The 8,058-nt window shown below is 40.2% G+C and overlaps 1 long non-coding RNA gene across 1 annotated transcript; it reads left to right on the top strand.

Moving 5' to 3' along the window:
• LOC109836192 lies at positions 3,474-6,161 on the top strand. Its single transcript, XR_002245871.1, has 3 exons — positions 3,474-3,876; positions 3,968-4,148; positions 5,586-6,161. It is a non-coding gene; the product is annotated as an uncharacterized LOC109836192 (long non-coding RNA).

Genomic DNA, 8,058 nt, shown 5'->3' with positions numbered 1-8,058 from the left:
ACAAGCTGATGTCTGACATCTCTTTTAAAATGATCTGGCGTTCATAAAAATAATTTCCTGCTTTATTGTCTTCTAAAAAGGTTGATGCCTCTATGCAGGGCCTTATGCATTGAGTATGTCTGTTGCCTTTCTGTTTTAGGGATGTCATTTACTGTAGGAAAGAGATACATTGCACATATCAGAAATAGCTGGCATAATGAAAATATGATGTTAGATTCTGGTCTATGCTACTGAGGAAGTAGTGTAATTGGACTGATTGGACACTCCTGTTCAATTTGTTCAATAGATAGTGTATCAACTCTTCAAATGTAATGGTGCATTGTTCAATTGAGTCGATTGTAATATATTGATTGCAATATGATGTTTAGAGTAACACTGTTAATCTTAAAAAACTTTCAATATGAGAGGTCATTTTGCTATGTTGCTGGTTTTTCGCTGATTTGGTAGGTTCCCCTGCAATCTCTAGACCCTGCTGGCAACCTTCCAGTTTAGGTTACTGAGGGTCACTTAATGGCTCAATACGTAGCAGAAGTAAGAGGAGGAGGAGGTACTTGTCAGAAGTAGGTGTAACATTCTTTATTTGACCCCTGAACCACGGTTTAGCTATAGGTGAGAGTACTATCCTTTGTAACGTGCTGATAAGCTTTTATTAACTCTAGGTGAGAGTACTACCCATTTTTGCTATTTGTATGTGTATAGTTTAGACTTTAGAGTATCAGCTTTGTCCTCTCTTCGTCTAGACAGCATCTCTCTTTCAAATAAAACCAGCTGATTCTTACCTGCTTGTTATTCAGTTATCTGACGAGAAAAGGAGGATGGAAAGGGGTACTTACAATTCTTTACTTCTGCCTGTTCTATCTTGGTACTCCTTGTAATTTAATCGGAGTTATTTCGAAGGCAGTCAGTATGCAGAACTTCCATAGTAATAAGATTATTGTGATTCTTCGTTAAATATAGTTTGAATCTTCTAGAGTTGAAGATATGCTGGTAGATCTGAAGATTTGACATACTACTGCTTGTGCTTAGGATTCAAGTATGAAAATTACACAATTGTCTTGTCGCTCGTGCCTATGCACGATGCATCGTGCTCCCAAAAATTAAGTCCCCATCATGCAGGCTGTCAGCAGTAGCAACCTCACAATTACTTACAATAAAGCTGAAAAATGAACACCATAACTTAAGTGGAGCCATTTAACACTGATTTCCAACTAGGTGTAATAGACCTAGTTGGTTTATTTGTAGATTTATCAAACCTAATCATTTCTGTCCATGTAAAAATGAAATATTTGTTGGCTACTTGCATCGACCTAATATATTGTTTCGCCATCAGTAAATGAATCTATTTATTTATGAATATACTTTGTGTCTTTCAGGTTGTCTTGGTTTCTCTCACTTTTATAACTATTATAACAGCAACATTACTTGATCCATTAGAAATATGTGATTACAAAACTACTGATCCTGGCAATAACTCCTGAAGGACAACAAAAACAACAACAACTAAGCCTTTATCCCAAATGTTTGGGGCCAGCTACATAAATCCTATTTTTCCATTCCATTTTGTTATGGGTCATCTCCTCTGTTAAGTTAGTCTTAGTATATGAGAAGCTTGAAAGATTATTATATGGGAAGCAAGAACGAGTTCTATGGATCTTCAACATTGATAATAGGGTCAAATGTGGATAGACCCCTTTACTATCACCCAATTATGGATTGGCCCCTTACTATCGCCTAATTGTGGATAGACCGCCTGTAGTTCTATTGGTGCGGATAGACTCCCAGTACTATTGCCCAAGTGCGGTAGACCCCCAAGTGAATTTTTTTTTACTCTTTTACCCTTAGGAGGTCTATTTGTCACAAAAAATAAATTCCTCTTTCTCTGAGGGTAAAAGATTCCAAAAATTTCACTTATAGGGTCTATCTACACCAGTAGAGCTAGGGGGATCTATCCAACATTAACCCTAGATAATATTGCCATAGGGCTCTAATGAAGGGCATATCCTGACTGAAAAATTTCACACATCTTCAATGTCAAAAGATTTTTTGGATGTAAATTGTCATCTTTGTCTGAAGCACTTTCATGTGGGAGAGCTGAACTACCATTCTATGACCTGCTAAAGTGCGCACACTGGTCACTTCTGGGTCCATTCACCTTTTCTGCTTTGATTTTCCCACTTACTTCACTTCTGCTCGCCAGAGAAGAGACATGATTGCAGAACTATTGACATAGATCAGCAATTTGTTCAAATCATCAATCTTCAGTGGTTATGGGTCCAGTCAAGGCGCATTTTTGTTCTTAAAAGCACAGTTAAGATGATCTATGACCATGATTCTGTTTCATTTGTTCTGTTAGTTTGTGCTGAGATACCCTAATCTACTTTGAACGGGATCAGTTGATGTAAAGGGTAAGAACCTGAGCAAAATGACTTTTTCCCTCTTTTCTAATCCAGACAGCATCTCCCTTTCTCAAACCTGCTTTGCTCACAAATTGGCATGATTCAATCGTTTACTTAGGTGCTTGATGCTTCTGCTCAGTTATCAATGAATTAAAAAAAGGGAGGGTGGATTGATCTAGGATTCTAACTATTCTTAGGCTTCTGTCTGTTCTATCTCGATATTCATCGTAAACTTTACTCGGAGTGTGTTCAATTTCGCCAGGACTTATATACTAATATGATTATCACGATTCATCATTAAAATAGTTTTGAGTCTTCTACAGTTGGATGACAGATTTGAAGATCTGACGTACTATTACTTGGGCATAGGATTCAAGTATGAAAATTACATAATTGCCATATTGTCACTTGCACGGCATGCTTCGCTTGTGAAAATTTAGTCCTAATCATCCCGCTTTCTCTCTACCACAGATAAATACACTCCCGAATACACATGCACGCGTGTATATATATTCATGCACTCGACCGCATTCACACATTCACACACATCACACGCACACATAAATACTTGGAGGCACACAGACCCATTCACCCTTTCACACATATTAAGCCCTAAAATGTTCAGGTGGGATGAGCTTAAGCCTTTCTTGGCAAAGATATCAACTGCAAGAACATTCAACTTTTGACATTCATCTCGGTTTAGTTGTAATAGAACTGAAAAGAACTTCATAATTTAAGTGGAGCCCTTAACCTCCAAAAATTACAACTAGGTGTAATCTACCCGGCTGGTTTAATTGTAGATTGATCAAACTTAATCACTTCTGTCCGTGTAAAAATGAAATATTTGTTGGCTACTCACTTCATTGCAAGCTATTGATCATCAGCAGTAAATGAATCTATTTATTTATTATTATGGTTTTTTGTCTTTCAGATTGCCTTGTTTTCCATCCCTTTGATAACTACCATAACAACAATAATCTCCTCTCTTTCTCCACAAAAAAAAAAAAAAAACTATGTATGAATCGTGGCCTAGTTATTTTTGCCTAATACCTAATTACTGATGTAACCTTTATTACATAACTAACCATCATGACAATAATTCTTGGAGGAGCATAACATGAACCAGACCCCATGAAAAGATTATATGCCGATGTTGTAGTGAAGGCCTAAGGGCATTCCCTGACCGTAAAAAAGTTCACAGATCTTCAATGTTAAAAAGATTTTTGGGGCGTAAATTGTCACTCTGTGTCTGAAGCATTTTACGATGGGTCGATTAACAGTATTGTGCGCACACACGCTTGTCGCTTCTGGGTCCATTCGCCTTTTCTGCTCGATGTCCCCACTCCCTTCTCTTCTGCTCGCCAGAGAAGATAATGGTTGCAGAACTATTGACTTATATCAGCAATGCGTTCAATATCGCCCATTATGCGGGGGACATGGACCTACAGTCAAAAGTGCATGTTTGATCCCAAAAGCACAGGTAACACGCTGGATGACTATGATCCTGTTTCATTTGTATTTGTTTATTTGTTTAAGATATCCTAATCCTAATCTATCCTGATCTATGACAGGGTTAATTACTGTTCCGGTAAATACTAAGGCTCACTGGGGAACAAGAGGATGTTGGTGTCGTTTGGTTCTGTTGCATGCTCTGGACCGGTGGGCTCGTTTAGTTCTTGTCCCGATACATTCTCTGATAGTGGGCACCTTGTTGAAAGTGCAGTGAGCCTTCCAGAAAATTGCTGATCCCAGGTAGACCCTCGCTCTTTGTTGCTGTTACTGATAGCAACTCTTCGGTATCGCTTTCCCCTAGTTGGATATTTTGACGTCACTCATCTGTGTTAGGGAATTGATGGGTTTGATTAGATGAAAACGATGAACTGTTAGCTTATATAATAGGAATGACCAGTTATCACAGTTTGGGGAATTTTGATGTTGATGAGACTTTAAGATGATATCAGAATAATATAGGCGTCGTTTAGGGGCGTGTTAGAGTATAAATTAACCCTCAATAGTTACAGAGCTTATCTTTCTCCTCTTTGTGTTAGGGACTTTCACCTCCCATGTGATTTATGTCCAAACACTTCGAATCTATGAAATGACAAAGGGAAGTCCCATTTGGCTACCAGTGCTGAAATCAGTGGAAGTGAGCACGCTGTGCTTTTTTGATCAACAAATTATGCATAGGGCAATCCTCGAGTCTTTTAATGATGAGGCTGCTCCTTCTGCCCCCAATAAAAGCACTAAGGCTTCTCAACTGACCAGGGGTCTGCATTTGGCCCCAGGACCCTCGTGGGCTTGTGGGGTTAATTGATGGTGAAGGCTTAGCTACTAGGCCAAGACAGACACTGATGGGCCCCAACAACATTGGCAGTTTCCCGTGCATAATTGCCTGTTTAAAATACAAATCGTAAAAAAAAAACTGTTCAAATTTATAAGAAATCATCATTAATATTTATTGAACTCGTGAAAGAGCTTCTGAATTATTTTTTGCATAGTATTTTCAGTTTTTTAACAGTAGATAAAGTATGCGATCCGTTAGCGCCCAACCCCGCCTCATAGATCCACGGTATGCACTCGACATGGGTGTGTCCAATGTCGTAGCAGAAGCACAATAAACCTATGAACCTTACGAGTAACGGAATCGGTGGTAGTGATTCATGATATTTGTCGCGTGATAGAATAATATCCTACCGATATTTAGATTGTTTCCAGTAATAGGTAATGCATAGCGTAGGTTTGATCTTTGGGAGATCTGTGGAAACATATACTTAGTACAAAATACCGAATCAGAATGTAAATAAACAATGGATTCGTTTTTCTTGTCGCGATTTAAAACATCGTCATCTTGACATAACACGATGGATCTGAACAAAACCTAATCAAGCGGTGGGATTTCATATTGACAGGGGTCTTGTCGAGTTGAATAAATGTTGTCGATAACCCTGCAATATAGGATATAAATGTTCTTTTTTTTTGTATTTTACCCCCGGAAATATCATAGAACTAGACCGACGCTGATGTGCACCCTGAGCTGTTGAGAAACAAGGCGGTGATGGTGATCTCCTCCCAGACCAAGAGTGTCGATAAGTCAACACAACAAGAGGCCATTTCTCTCTTTTATTAAATTGACCTTGAGCTCTATTTTAACTTGATTGTTTTCTTTTTATCTTGTTTCTTTTACTGCAGAGGGTTTTAAGGGCTTCGTCTGCTGAGGTATCGTCGGCCCCGCCCCGCCCTGGTGATAAACTGTCAACAACAAGCTTTCGGTGGTGGCCTAAAGTCTCCGAGCTTTTTGGTTTTGGTTCCTTTCACGTCGAGGCGCTCACGACTTTGGAAAAGGGCGTGCACGGTCAGTTTGTTAATTAGCCGATATATATATATTCTCCAAAGTAGATCAAATATTTTCCATTTACTAATAAGGCGCAAAACGCACACGCGCATTTGGCCGTCATCTGGTTGGTTCACAACATTGCTCTTTCCTAGAGACCGAGTGACCGTTATTTTCGTCAAGAGCTGGATCATTTCTCACTTTTAGTGCTTCTTAACTAAATCCTTGCTTGTTAATTAATCCATCATGAGTTCGAGGAAATGTTAAATACAATATTACGCATACCTGTGCACGTTTACACTGGGTTTATTTTCGTAGGATTGTAGAACAAGGCTTTTCGTTATGTTTTCTAGGGGGCGCGCGCGGACAAAAGGGTATTACTTCTTAGAATTTTGTTAATGAGAGATATTTCCCTACTTTTTAGCAATTTTTGATGAGGCGTGAAAATGAAAGGTTATATTTCTTTCTCCTTGTTCTCGTTTGGTTCTACTTCATTAAGTCTTTGTTTACGTCGCGAAGTGGATACGTGATTTAGGAGGGTTAAACTTAGTTTTTCGGGTCCCGTAATCGTCTTTGATGGTTGATTCTCTTGTCTTGGATCTTTGAGTTGTACATCACTACACAAATAACAAAAGGTTAGAGGCGCCAGAGATTATCTCCTCCGGCGTGCCCTCTGACACTCAAGTTAGTGGTTGTTTCTAGTTCATCTGAAAAGAAAAACAGAGTATAGTCTGGTTGACATTTTGTGTAAAATTGCGTACCTTGGTTTGGTGGAAATCACCATTATTTATAGACGGTTTACGGGGGCAAGTAGGTAATTTCAGTCGAGTGTAGTATTAGTTTAGACCCTATTTAAAAATTATACGTATCGACAGGTGATTGGCCAAGTTGCTTTGGCACAGTGATGGGATTGTTAAGAGTAACAACACGTCTGAGGAGCTTTGAATGTTCTAGCTCAAAAAGTCATAATGACTAATGTCGCATTAATTGCTTGATGGAGACTAGGTGACGAAGTGCGGGTGCAGACTGTACATTCATTAAATGCAACGTGATTTTTGATGACGCTTGTCAGACCGTTCCACTGTTCAAGACGCCTTACGTCGTGTCCAAATGAAGAACACCTTTCGTCTCAGAGTTAGATATCTAGTGGGACCTGGGTCGAAAATGCCTTTTATCTCGGATCTGGACCGCGAGGCGAGTCAGTTGGCTTATCACCCGGGCTGTGCTTGCGGATGCTTTGGGAGTCAGCCAGTTAGTTATCATGTGACCGCTCTTATTGGTCTTAGTAATTTTTAGGGTATAACCTTGACCCCTTTTCTCCCGGAGTTGGGAAGCCAAATTTGAGAGAAAATAAAGCGCCTTATGTTGGAACATGGTCCGTCATTGCTAGAACATAGTTGTGATTGACATTTCCGACGTCAGCGGAGATCATGCGGTTTTGACGGAGTGACGCCTCGTTTGACAAGACGTCACTTTAGTTTTCGAAAACCGTTAGCAAATTTCCTGTAAACAGTACCAACCAAAAGTTTCTTGCTACGCGTTGTCCCCCTTTGCTTATATATATTATTCTTCTTTCTTCTTTTCTCCTCCTTACTTTGCCAAAAACCCTAGAAACCCTATAGCTTTTATTCCACTATCGCTAGCACACCTTTTTTAGAATTTTCACTGTACTTCGATCACCTCTTCTCCTTCTTTGATGGTTTCCAGTGCTCATCCTTCTATGGTTCGCAACAAGGTTGCGTCCATACCACTCGAAGGTGCTTACAGGGTGTTTGGAGCAATATGCCCAAGATTATGACATTCCCCACGCTTACGCACTATCAGCTCCGTGAAGAGATTAGTCCATCTATCATCACAGTGGAGGTTTGGCGCCGTCGACTACGTCCTCCGATTGTCGTTACATCAGTTGCTTCAGAAGGTCTTCGGGGCTTTAGGAGTTGCACCAGCGCAATTGGCGCCGAACTCTATTGCTTTTCTGGTGGGCTTCCTCGTCATCTGCCATTGAGTAGTCGTCAGATAGACATTGGGCATGTTAGGCCATTTGTTGTGTCAAGGCCGACAAGAAGGAGGAGCATTTTTATGTGCAGATGGTGGATGACTACGCCTTTTGTCAAATGTCCTGAGACGAGCAGGATGGTGGGAGAAATTTTTCTTCATCATGGGTGCTGATCCTCTCCTTGCTTGTCCCACATGGCTAGAGATTAAGGAGGGCCTATGGTTGGAGACACTTATGGTTGAGGAGTTGCAGAGCTTGGAGAGGATTCAGGCCTATAGAGGTCATGACGCAGGGAGAACCTGTTTGACAACGCCATCCTTTGTGCTGCCAACATA

This window comes from Asparagus officinalis, chromosome 4, assembly GCF_001876935.1.
Source record: "Asparagus officinalis chromosome 4, Aspof.V1, whole genome shotgun sequence".
In the NCBI taxonomy this organism is placed as follows: Eukaryota; Viridiplantae; Streptophyta; class Magnoliopsida; order Asparagales; family Asparagaceae; genus Asparagus; species Asparagus officinalis.
The sequence above is the reverse complement of the archived record's forward strand: the minus strand, read 5'-3'. Positions and strand labels throughout refer to the sequence as shown.